Here is a 13415-nt window from a genome sequence, read left to right on the forward strand (position 1 = left end):
TGGCACTGTGGCTCTCAGACCTATGGACTACAGTTCCGGTGTCCACCAGTAGGTGGGTCTTGTCAGTCAGGAGCTGACATCATCTCTTGCAATCAGGCATCATCTGATACCGATTGCAGGAGGTATATTTTAACCTGGTGATTACATGCATACATTGCCTTGGTATTTCATACTTGTGCCCTGACCTGTGTTTGCTGAATCCTGTGTTCTTGTATCCTGAACCTCATATCCTGTGTTCCTGAACCCTGCATCCAGGGTTTCTGGACCCCTGCCCTGCAGCCTGATCCTGTCCGCCTGTTCTCTTTGTCTCCTGTTACCCTCTCCCTGTCCTGTCTTGCTCCCAGCTCTACCTGCTTGATCTCCCATGTATGACTCTGGCTTGTTACGGTTATGTTTGTATTCCACATCTGTGTATACATTTAGTTTTGGTATTCATTTGTTGTGTGTCACTGTAGTTGGTTGCTGGTTTGTTTACTGTTTGCCATATTGGAGGTGTGTCTACTTTTGTTTATTTACTTATCTTTTAATAAATCATATTATTTATACTTTCATGCATTTGGTTCACTTTATGGCAGTCCATACATTTCTGGTTGCACCAGTCCCTGACAATAGAGAAGAAATGCAAGAAAAAAAGTGAGAGAAAGATGAAAGTAAAACTAAAGACAGAAGAGATGAGAACTGGAGGATCGATAGTGGGAATAAACATGGCATGAAATTGATCTAGATGAACACAGCAGGTTTGCTATATATCATGTTGAATGTTATTTATTATGATTAATTGTTGTGTTTTCTCTTGGATAGGCCGATTTTCTTTGCAGTCAAGATACAGAGGTCCTGAGGAAGCAATGTTTGTAAAATGTGTCGACCAATCCCAATCCTAGCAAAAAAATATTTTCAAAGTTTATACTGCATCAGTCAATATGAGCACTGACTTTATAATATATTTCTTACATATTGTCAGGAACCATGAATCAGACAGAGGCAGAAAATACAGTACAAATCACACCTTTTAATAAAATGGTAAAAATGGTATAAATAGTAAACTTAGTCAAAACATAGCCAGGGTTTGGTAGCCAAAGTGGCTAGTCAGAACAAGCCAGTAAATCAGGAAGCCAGAGATCAGCGTAGTCTGAGGCAGCAGACAGGATCAGGAACCAGAAGGGATGTCAGCCAGGCAATTCTTCAACAGGAACACATCAGAGAGTCTCCGGATATGTTTGACCAAGGCAAAGGCACAGCAGGAATGAACACGGCAGTTTAAATAGGCAGAAGGGGCTGGCTGTAGGCTGGACTGATGAGCAGGAAATGATCACCAGGTGAGCCACTTTGGAATGATGAGTGCTGGCAATCACCCGACAGTCCCCAAGGTTCTTATGGTTTTTTATGTTAATTATGGAGGAAGTACCAATATATAGCCCAAACCCAATTTTATACATGGAAGAAAGGTGTAGGAAGCAAAATAAAGGCAGTCAATAGATGGTTCAGATAAAATAATGGTGGTAGAAGGAGAATAAAAGAGGAAAGCAAAGTAAGGCCGCGTACACACGGGCGGACTGTCTGGCCAACTAAGTCCGTCAGACAATCCGACAGACAGTCCGTCCTACTTTTGAATGAACGGACTTGACCACACACGATGAACAGACAGTCCGCTGAAAGCTTGCGCGATGACGTGTACAGCACGTACGACGGGACTAGAAATACGACGTCCAATACACTGCAATGCAACCTTCGGCCGTGTAAATCCTTTCTGAGCATGCGCCATACTTAGTCCGTCCAACTTGCCTACTCACGAGCGGACTGTCCGCTGAAACCAAAGTTGGACGGACAATATTACGGAAATTCCGAAAGACTTAGTCCGCCAGACTGTCCGCTGAAAAAGTCCGCTGAAGCCCACACACGAGCGGACTGTCCGCTGAAACACGTTTCAGCGGACCAAGTCCGTCAGACAGTCCGCCCGTGTGTACGCGGCCTAAGAAGGAAACGGAAAATAAAGGGTTGGAAGTGAGGGAAAAGAAACCTAAGTAAAGAAGGGAGGCAATAAAAGGATGAAGAAAATTATAGAAGAGAAGGAAAGAAAGAGTGGAAAGGAATGAAAATTTTGCAGGTAAGGAAAAAACTGAAGAAACAAGAGAGGGAAAGATTGGAGTATGTATGGGAAAAAATATAAAAGGAAGGGACATGAAAGGTATTAAAACAAAGAGAAGAGCCTTTTTCTCTCTGTGGCTACCATTGAGCAGCAGCCCTGAGCTGGCCATCAGCATGTCCTGCGCTAGTCCTTTGATCACAGTGTAATCCAAAAAGGAGTAAACGTCAGGCAAAAATGTGGCTATGCCCGCAGTGTTCAAGGCTCCTATACGTTCATATATAGTCAACTTTGTTCACACCAACCTGCGCAAATAACAGCAGGCAGTCATTTGCAGTGAGCGAGCTTGCTGGTCACTAGACCAGTGCCGAATCATGGGGAACTGGAAGGGCTGTCACCCGTATTCCCCGCGTCCGCCGCAGTGGAATGCACCATTCCAGCCAGGGTGCGTTTGGAAACATGTGCCAAGGAGGGTGTATGTTTGCCCCTGAGAAGACCTGGAGACGCTAGCACTGAACAGTCAATGTAACCCTAAAAGCGATATGCTATCTGCACTGTCTACTTCAGCCCTGCCTGTCCTCATCATGTCTAAAGGTCACTGCATTGAGTCGGGCCGCACTCGGCTCCTGGCCCCCCCGGCCCCACGGGAATCGTTTTTAGATCGTAAACCGGACCACAACCAGCTCCATGGGGAAAGACAAGCCCAAGGCGCACAGGGGCGGCAGTAGCCGTCACCCAGGAGGGGATTTGGATGATTACTTCGGCCATGGAAGGTTGTCTTCACAGCACCACCCAGCATCTAAAGAGCCGCCGGCTCCTCCGTCCCCAGCGCGCTCTGAACCGACCCTGCAATCTCAAGTGCGTTCCCACAACTTACTCTCACACCCCGAGGACATTGCCCTCTCCCCCAGGCTTACCAGAAGCCGCTCGAATGCCTCACTAGGATCGGGGGATGGGTGGGACATGGAATCGCAAATCAGATCCCTGCACGGCTACCTGAGGTCCCTTCCCACTAAAGATGACTTTGAACGCTGTGTGCATAGGATTGAGGAAACATATCGGAAGGAGATTTCGGACTTGAGAAAAGATGTGGGGGTACGCTTTGATGATGTGGACAACACGGTTGATGGCCTGCGGGACACTATACAGTCACACGACCAGATCCTCAATGCCCACACTGTCCTGCTCCAGCAACTCTCATATCAGCAGGATGACCTCGAAAACCGCAGTCGCCGCAACAACATACGCATACGGGGGATACCTGAGTCGGTTGACCCCAAGAATCTACCTGCTGCGGTTACAGCCATCTTTAACCAGATATTCCAACGACCCAAAGATGACCCAATCGAACTGGACCGGGTGCACCGTACATCGGGTCCTCGCACCCCTGACCCCTCCTTTGTCCGTGACACTCTTTGCCGTGTCCATTTCTACAAAATAAAGGAGGACATTATGAGGGCCGCCAGCACACAACAGTCGATTCTATTCAACGACACGCCTATCATGCTCCTTCCTGATCTCTCCCGCCGAACTCTAGCAATGCGGAGATCCCTGAGACCCCTCACGCAGCTCCTACAAGCAAGACAAATTAAATACCAGTGGCGCTTTCCGTTCCACCTTCGAGGGCACCACGCGGGTAAAACCGCCATATTCCGTACTTTGGGGGACCTGCCTACATTCCTCAGTACACTTGAACTGCCTCAAGTCACGCTGCCCGATTGGCCGTTTGCTCCGACCACACCTGGTCTACCCTACACTCCGCAGTGGCAGAAACAAGGTCGCAGGCGCACCCCTCGATCCCCGTTGCCTCAAGATCCTAACGGCTGACCCGTGCCTGCGGGCCCACCCGGACCTGTTTTCTTTCTTCACTTTTGGGGTCCTCCCCCATGATGTGCTTGGACCCGAACGGGTCGAATAGCTTTACTGTTGATTAACCCTTTTGTTTACAGGTTTTTTGTATGTTTCTTGCGCCCTCTGTTGCTGTGCGTCCCCTCCCTTTTCCTTATAGTTGGGGTGCTCAGTTATGCCTTATTGGATTGTTCCTGGATTGATCTCGGGACTTGTTCCCGCACCCAACTATCTGTGGCGGCCCCCCCCCCCCTGGGTTGCCCTTGACATACTTACCAGTTGTTGCTATGTCTCCTCTAGATGTTTCTATTTTATGCCGGTTTACAAATGCATTTATTGATGACCGCTAGAATAATTTACGTTGTTATGTTATTTGGTTTACTTTTCAGGTCGCAACTGACTCCGGTTTACCCGTGGGGCCGGGGTGCTGGGAGCTGCCCGGCTTGGTGATTCTGCTCCTCGCCCCCCTCCCCCCCCTTTACGGGTTCTTTATTTGTTTGTTTTTCCTTTTTTTTAAATTTATTTTTGCTGTGCGCCCCACGGTGTTCCCTTGATCGTCGTGGGGTGCACCGATTTGTGCCTTTATGACAGGCTTTTTTCCTGTATGCTGCTTCCCTTTTGGAGCCACCTAGTGGCCTTTTTTGTTTTTGTTTTGCTCACTATTTTTCTATACCAGACCTCTTGGGCCTGTTTCCCACGATTGATGTTTACAGCTATTGTATTCTATATACCCCTGTTTATTTTATCGGGAACGGGTAACCCTGCCTATATTTCTTACTACTCCCTATACGAGGTTGTTATGCTGTCTTTTCTTCTTACTTTTTTTCCTCCCTCCGTCTTCCCTCTGCTTGTACCCTCCCACCCTCTGCCTCTTCCCTTGCCCCCCCTGCCCGACCTCTACTCCCTCTCCCACACCCATCAGGGTTCGCCCATGGTGCCACTTATTATATTGATTCTGAGCTCCTCCCTACGACCCCCCCATGGCTAGTGACGGTTCCATAACCTTTGCTTCCTTTAATTGTAGGGGTTTCAACACGCCTGAAAAGCGGAGCCAGACACTCTACCATTTTCACAAGAAGCGTGCGAAAATTCTGCTGCTTCAAGAAACGCACTTTCGCGCAGGAGCTATCCCAGCCCTACGCAATAGATATTACTCGCAATGGTTTCACAGTGTTAATCCTCAGGCCAAATCTAAGGGGGTATCTGTTGCCTTTCATAAATCTTTTAACCCGGAGGTTCTAGACTCTCTCATAGATGACTCGGGTCACTATATTTTTCTGAAACTGAAACTAAATGATTTTCTTTTCACAGTGGCTAACATCTATGTGCCGAACGTGGGCCAGGCTCGGTTCCTCTCCTCGGTCCTCACCAGACTATCCTCCTTTGGAGGGTCAACTTTCATTATTGGAGGTGATCTCAACGTTGCCCTCTCCCCATCCGCAGACACATCCACGGGTAAGTCTTCTGTTCCTCACTCCACCTCATATCACAATCCCTACTTGACACACCTCTCCAAACTTCGATCGGTAATCTTCTGTGGTCCGACCATGCCCCTGTCTACCTGACTTTGGTCCGCCCCCCTGCTACTCTTCGGGGAGCGAGCTGGAGACTTAACGACAATCTGCTGCGGGACACCGTGTGTATGGCGGATGTCTCTAAGGCCATTAAAGACTTTATAGGTGACCATTCCGCTGACACTACCTCCCCTATGAACCAGTGGGACACTCTTTAAATGTGTGTTCCGGGGTACCCTTATACAACACAGTTCTTGCCTTAAAAAGGCCCGAGCCCATGACATACGCAGACTCCTTACTACCATTGCGGACCTCGAACCCCTTCACAAAAAGGACTTGGACCCGGCTGTTTTTGTTCAGCTTTTCAATGCCCACAGGGACCTACTCCAGCTCCTAGACGCGCACTCCCTGATCGCCAGGGATAAGGCACGGAACCACTTCTACTCACTGGCAAACAAGTGGGGTAAGCACCTGGCTAGGATCATTCATCCTAGACCCCCGTGACATTCTATCCCCTTCATCGTTCGATCGGACCATACGAAAACGTTTAACACCTCTGGGATATCTGCGTCCTTCAGGCAATACTACTCACAGCTCTATAACCTTCCGCATGCGACCCCCCCAGTTAGGTCACCTCCATCTTCTGACCCCACACAGGCTTATATCCTGGAGACCGCTCTACCTACTGTTGACACTAAGGACGCAGCGACCTTGGACGAGCCCCTTACTACCTTTGACTTTTTACAGGCTATTAAAGTCCTTAAAGTGGGGAAATGCCCGGGCCCTGGCGGCTTTACACCCCGGTTTTACAAAACTTTTGCCCCCCAGCTTGCACCCCTTCTGACGAAAGCCTTTAACTCGGTAGACAGTTCTAACCTCCCGTCCAAGGAATCTTTATCTGCTAACATCTCTATTATCCCTAAACCTGGCAAGGACCCATCCCAATGCAGCAGCTATCGGCCCATCTCCCTGCTCAACATAGATATTAAGCTATTCGCAAAAGTCCTAGCCACCCGTCTGTCCCCTCTATTACCTAAAATTATTCATAATGATCAGGTGGGGTTTGTCCCTGGCAGGGAGGCAAGGGACAACACCACCAAGACGATACATCTCATATCCCTGATCCAACGTAAAGGCCTGAGAGCTTGCCTCTTATCCTTCGACGCTGAAAAGGCCTTCAATAGGGTCAGTTGGAGGTTTCTACAGCTGTCTCTAGAACAACTTGGCCTCGGAGCTCCCTTCATCTCTAAAGTTATGTCCCTATACTCCCGACCCTCAGCTACGGTCCTGGTCAACGGTACCACATCGGCTCCCTTTGACATTGCAAACGGTACCCGACAGGGCTGCCCCCTGTCCCCCCTCCTCTTTGTCATCATCATTGAGCATTTGGCCTGTGCCATACGATAAAACCCCTCCATTCTTGGTATTCAAACTCCGTCTGCACATCACAAACTTTCCCTGTATGCTGATGACCTCCTTGTGTATATTCAGAATCCACACATCTCCTTACCATCCCTACTCAGTGAATTTCAACGTTTTGGTATCTATAGTAACTTTAAGCTCAACATCTCTAAGACAGAAGCCCTTAACATATCCCTTACCCCTTCCACGCTGTCCCTTCTGAAATCCAACTTCTCATTTAAATGGCAGGCCAAGGGGATCTCTTACCTAGGGGTCGTTATACCCTCCAACCTAGCTGATTTGTTTTCCCTGAATTATATCCCCCTGCTTAACCGTATACGGAAGGACCTTGCGGAGTGGGGGGGATCTCCCTTGCCCTGGTTCGGACGGATTAATATCCTAAAGATGGACACTCTACCCAAGTTCCTGTATTTATCTCAAACAATCCCCATCCACGTCCCCAAATCATTTTTTATCTCCCTACGCTCGCTGGCAATCAGATTCATGTGGAACAGGGGCCTCCCCAGGGTTAAATTTAAACTGCTAACGATCCCGAAGACTATGGGAGGAACAGGCCTCCCTGACTTTGAGACTTACCATACAGCCGCTCATATGACTCGCATCGTAGAATGGTTCTCTCGCCCTTCCTGCAAGGCCTCGGTGTCTGTTGAACAGGACCTTTCTCCTGTAGATCTCCGAGCTCTTCCATGGGGTTATAAACAGGACTACTCTCGTTTGACATCCTTGTCCCCACTGACTTTGGCCTCCCTGACGTTGTGGTACAAGACGGGGCTAAACACCACTCTCTCCTCTGATCCGGGCCCCTTGACGTCCCTCTTTGACCATCCTGCTTTACCACAAAGTACAGGGGCAGCCTCCCTAGGACCCTTTAAGCGTACAGAATGGCCGCAAGCCCGCACATTTGTGCATCCCTCTCAGGGGACCCCGGTCTCCGTGGCAGACTCCAGAGATTGGCTCACGGCCCTACATTTGTCCACATTTGCCAAACGCCTACACTCCTCCACTCAAATACATCGCAAGCTTACCAACTTCGAGGAACTGTGCTCGCTCCCAGAAACTCCCAAACACTTACTATCCTCCTTATATAGACTACTAAAGACTTTAGCACATGATCGACTCCCACATTACACCAGGCTGTGGTCTGCGGATTTGGGTGAAGACATCTCTGTGCCGGAATGGCAAACCTCTTTTTATTTCACACATAAGTCAACCATCTCCTGCTACTCCCAAGAAAAGAACTACAAACTATTGTCCAGGTGGTACAGGGACCCTGTTACTTTACACAGGATTTTCCCGTCTAGCCCAGCCATGTGCTGGCGCTGTGAAGCTTCAGTCGGAACTTATATGCATGTCTGGTGGGACTGTGAGACCTTCTGGACACAGGATTTTGAATGTTATAATCTCTTAGCTGATATTCCGGTTCATATCTCTCCGAAAATTGCATTACTCTCTATGCTGCCCGGGTCTATTAAATCACAGAGACAAAGATTGCTCCGTTTCTTTATGTCCTCTGCTAGACAGCTGATACCTGCTTATTGGAAGACGACGACCACTCCTCCATTGTCACGGTGGGTGTCGATTATGAATGACACCATGAGAATGGAGGAGATGTTGGCACTGGACAATGACACTTACGCCAAATTTATTTCTCAATGGTCGATCTGGCTCCGCTTCTCTTCCTCTGACACCTTAATGAACCAAATCTTGAACGCATAAGGACACTGTGGGCTCTTTCTTTCTTACCCTACCCCCCCTCCCTACCCATATTCCTTCCCCCTCCCCCCCTTCCTCCCCCTCGCCTCTCCTCTCCTCTTGCTATTTAGCTTTCCCCTCTACCGCCTTGCTCCTCTTCACTTTGCTCCTCTCTCTTCTCTCTTTCTTTCTATCTTTTTTATGTTATTGTTTAAATATTGCCTCATGTAGTAACCCATGAGTATTTCTCACTACTGTGGCCTCGTGGATCGGTGAGCAGGCCGTCTTCTCTACTCTCCAAGCTTCCCGTCAGGCACCGGCTGTGGCCGATAGTCATTAGTCGGCCTCCCGTAATTGTACTCCTGTTACTGTTCCTGCTTGCATTTGCCTCATGATGGTTACTGTTTTATTGTTTTTACTTGAAATGTTTCAATAAAAATATTTTCAACACTAAAGGTCACTGCATTGAGGAGTTCCCAGAATTTCCATTGGTGGTCCATTGGTGGTCCATTGGTGGTTGAAGATAACGTTGAAAGTTACAAGAAGACAAAGGAGGCCGCTTAAAGAAGCTCAAAGCGTGTAATGACATCAAGAAGGTCTATGCTTCCCAACGTATGCGTGCTAGTAAGGGTAAGACAATAAACTGCCGTTGCATCCAATGTAAAAGACCCTGTTTAGGAAATAAGGTTAGGGAAAGGGGAGAAATGGAAAAAAATTTATGAAATGGAGAAAATGAAGAAAGGAATGGATGAATGGGAGAGAAGGAAAAGAGTGAAGGGCAGAAGGAAATAAAGGAGATAATAGGATAATAGAGAGAATTTAAAGGAAGGACAAGAAATTGGGAGTGGAGGAAAGGAAGAAAGAAATGTGTGAAAGAGCAAGAAGGAAGAGACAAACAGAAAAAGGGGAATAGAACAAAAAAATATGGTATGATAGGAAAGAAAAGTAGGAGAGAAAGGCAGAAAGGAAGAAAAAAAAGAAGCAAGGGATGGGAGAGTGGAAAGACAAAATGAATAGATAGAGGGAAAGAAGAAAGCAAAATAAAAATAAAAAGTGGGTGAAAACATAAATTGAAAGTGTAAAGTTATGTATTTTAAGGTGAAAAAATAAGAGAAGAGAATAAAGGGGAAGGGAGTGAATAAAAGGAAAGCAGGGAGGAGATAAGAAAGTCATGTATTTATTAAAATGCAAATTTAAAAAATCAAACAAAAAAAATCACACACACCTTCCCTGCAGTTAAAACTGATATTATCCTATTATCCTCAAGTCCCCCCTCGAACCCAATCAATATGTGCATGGATTTAATACAACTATGAAAATTAGGGGGATAAAGCTAATCCAAACTATTTTTACATAAATCTCTGTATAAGATGGCAAGTATTAGATAAATCTGACATCCTGAAGAATTGCTGATGCCCGGGACAAAGCCTGTGGATGTCATCATGAGTGGCCCCTCTGATTTACCCATGAGTAAGTTGCAGCTGAACTCTAAATGGTGTGTCCTATCCTCTCCCGTGTTTGGCATACCATTCCTATGGAGGCCCATTCCAGATAGAATACAGCATCACTTTGGTCAGGGTCAATCTTTATTGCTTTTTACATGTGAGCTGTCCCTTGATGTGCCAGTAGGTGTAAGGAAAAATATAGAGGGGGAGACGGAGTGAGATAAAGTCCTCCTACATTTTTTTAAATCGGGTAACATTTATTGAGTTATAAACCATTTGTCATACACGAGAAAAGAGAAAACAATAAAGTACAGACTGTTCGCCATACAAAACAGAAAGTTACACATTCAAACTCAATATCGATTTTGGCAATACAGCTCAGGTTATATCCAGCATAAAGTGACTAGGTTCAAAAGAGCACTTACAATAATAAACACCAGGGTGGAGGTTTTTCCTTGGAATGCAATAGGTACTCTTAATAAGACAGAGCTAAGGAAGGGAGAGACAACCAGGGAAACTAGATTTTTTGGCAGTCTCGGTGTTGATATGTTAGTTTTTCTCTGTATAAAATAACATTTACAGAATTCCTCGAATGCAGAATAGTCAGAGGGTTAGGGGATAACCATTATTTACCTAATGTTTAATTTATTTATTACTTTTGTACTTTTCTAGCCCCGTCAATTTTCACATCGCTTTACAAATATCTTGCACATTTACATCAGTCTCTGCCCTCAAGGAGCTTACAATCTGGGGTACCTAACTCACATTCATATATAACACATACCAGGGCCAATTTAGACAGGAGCCAATTAACCTACCAGCATATCTTTGAAGTGTGGAAGGAAACCGGAGTACCCAGAGGAAACCCACACAGACACAGGGAGAACGTGCAAACTCCAGGCAGATAGGATTTGTACCAGCGATCCTAGTTAGGCAATGGATTTGCAATCTATAAACAGCAATCGTATTAGGAGCAGTTTAGAAGCTGGGGACACCACTTCCTAAGGCATGATGCTCAGGAGAGCAATCTTAGGGTCAGAAGGTAATTGTAAAGCGCACTTAGTGTTAAAGGTTTGAAAAACAGATGACTAATTAAGGAAATATATTAGAGTCGTCCAGGCTATGTTTTCTTCAAAACTTGAACCTTTTAGAGGTGAAAGTAACATTCCATAGTTATGGAATGTTAACATGGTAACATTCCAAGTTATTTCCAGGAGGTAGCAACCTTTTGTCATTTACAAATATGTGACGTGAGTTATGGGTATGCAGTGCTTTCACTGTGTTGCTTTTCACATGGAGGAGCCCATACTGGAATGCCACAGTAAGAATTTTCAATATCTGGAATACCCCTATTTTTCTATAGGTATAGGACAGAATGAGAAAAAGATCACAGACTATTATCTTCTGGCCTGGTAATTCTCTGAAATACTGTCTACTAAGCAATACTTGTATTTTAAAATGTCCTAAATGCTTTTATATTCTTGAGCAAGCAAGTCACGCTTGCAAATATAGGAGTTTATGTAGGAAATGTACACTAACAGGGACATTTCTTGTTTTCTTTTACTGCCTATTGTCAAGAATCCTGAATGGTTGCTGTAACACTGTTTATATACATTAGACAAATAATATTTTATTTCTTCCTTTCCTCACCTTTTGTGCTTTGAGTACCGTAGTGGGAGTTCTGCCAGTTATTTTTTTCCGCCTGTTTACTTCTCAATTCATCTGCAAACACATGCACCAGGCAACGGGGCTGCAGAGCTTTTTTATTTATGAAATGAAGTTTGGGGATGTTTACTTTCCACAGCTTCCTTCAATCTGCCCCCACATTGCAAAATAATTGCTACATGCTTGCTGATCCAGGACTAAAGGTATGCACTATATAAAAATCATAAGGTTATGATTCCTGGTATTATAGACAGTGATTCATCCATGTTTGAGGAGAAAAATAAGATTTCATTGTAACCACAAAGGAACATAATATTAGTGGGTTGCTTGTGAGCACTAGCTACTCATGGGATAGTATTTATCCTGAGCCACTAGCCAGGCCTTAATAGTTACTCACCACCAGTTGCCCCACCCAACTCCTACCATGCCCCGCCCCTAATCAAGCCCTTGTAAATGATCTCATGAAATTACACTGTTAAATGTTTTATGCAGAATTAAGTTCCAAAAATAAATATTAACAATAACTTTAACAATATTAACATAAAGCATATCAGTGCCCATCAGTGCAGCCCCATCAGTGTAGCATATCAGTGCAGCGTATCAGTGCCCATCAGTGCCGCCTTATCAGTGCCCATCAGTGCAGTTTATAAGTGCCCATCAGTGCAGCCTATCATTGCCCATCAGTGCAGCATATCGGTGCCTATGCAGCATACAATTCCCTACCAGTGCAGTATACAAGTGCCCACCAGTGCACTTTAATGCAGATTCCAAAATGGACTCCAGCACAGTTTTGGCATGCCGCAGCATGAAGAAGGCAGATGCCACAGTTCCCAGAGAATATTTACACTAATCTGTTGGCAGGGGAAGGATTCCCCGCTCTGCTGAGGAGGATAAGGAAGTGCTGCCATGTGTGTCTAATTGTGGGTTGGAGAGAAAGATGGTGCAGTTTGTAGGAGACATGGTGCATTGGAAAAAGTATGCTATGGGTGTTTGTTTCAGTCCGAGCGATGCAAAACCTGTCCTGACTGACACCTGAGTGCGGTATACACTGAAGCTTGCCACGTATATGGCTGGAGGCTATGCGGTTTTGGGACTGATCTATGGAAAATGTTCCGGCCTGGCCACGCAGTTGAGGGCTTGGTTCGTCTGTGGACACTATGGAGAGCACTTGTTTGAGGATGTCTCCCCAACTCTACCTCCACGGATCCTGCAGGTGGATTGGGACAGGAAAATTGCTATGCCGGCTGGGAGAGATATCGAGAGCCAACCTGCCATCACCAGAGTCATGCTGGAGGCTGCTGCCCTTGCCTAGAGGACTTCCCCAGAGCCCAGTGGACTGATCGCTCCTCGAGGCCATGGTCGTTCCCAGAAGGAAATTACCAGAGCCGGGTAAGCCAGCGAGAAGTGACAGTGGTGTTCCCGTGGGTGGGGTGATGCTTGTGGCCATCAAAAGGGATGCCGCAGTTGTGCTAGTCAAGGCACGTGCCAAGCGCAACTACATCCCTGTAAGAGTACTCTTTTATAACACGTTCTCTTGTACCGGGAGATGGAGTGATAGCGAAGAAGAGCAAATGAGTGAGGTGCAGGAAGGTGAAGTTCCCCCTGTTGTTGCTGCCAATCTAGAAATGTATTTGGCTGCCAATACAGCCCTGCTGATCAGCATTTCCAGATCTTTTGAGGAAGTTCGTTGGGCTCAATGGGTTCCCAAAGTCCACCCTATTATGCCCATGCCTAACATTAAAGTTG

The 13415-nt window shown here is 46.2% G+C and overlaps 1 pseudogene; it reads left to right on the top strand.

Annotated features, from left to right (window-relative positions):
* The first annotated feature begins 2259 nt into the window (after nucleotides 1-2259).
* LOC143962068 (large ribosomal subunit protein uL4 pseudogene) lies at nucleotides 2260-11373 on the top strand (annotated as a pseudogene).
* The last annotated feature ends 2042 nt before the right edge of the window (nucleotides 11374-13415 follow it).

This window comes from Lithobates pipiens, unplaced genomic scaffold (assembly GCF_037356315.1).
Source record: "Lithobates pipiens isolate NorthernLeopardFrog02 unplaced genomic scaffold, aLitPip1_a1.2 Scaffold_8, whole genome shotgun sequence".
NCBI lineage: Eukaryota > Metazoa > Chordata > Amphibia > Anura > Ranidae > Lithobates > Lithobates pipiens.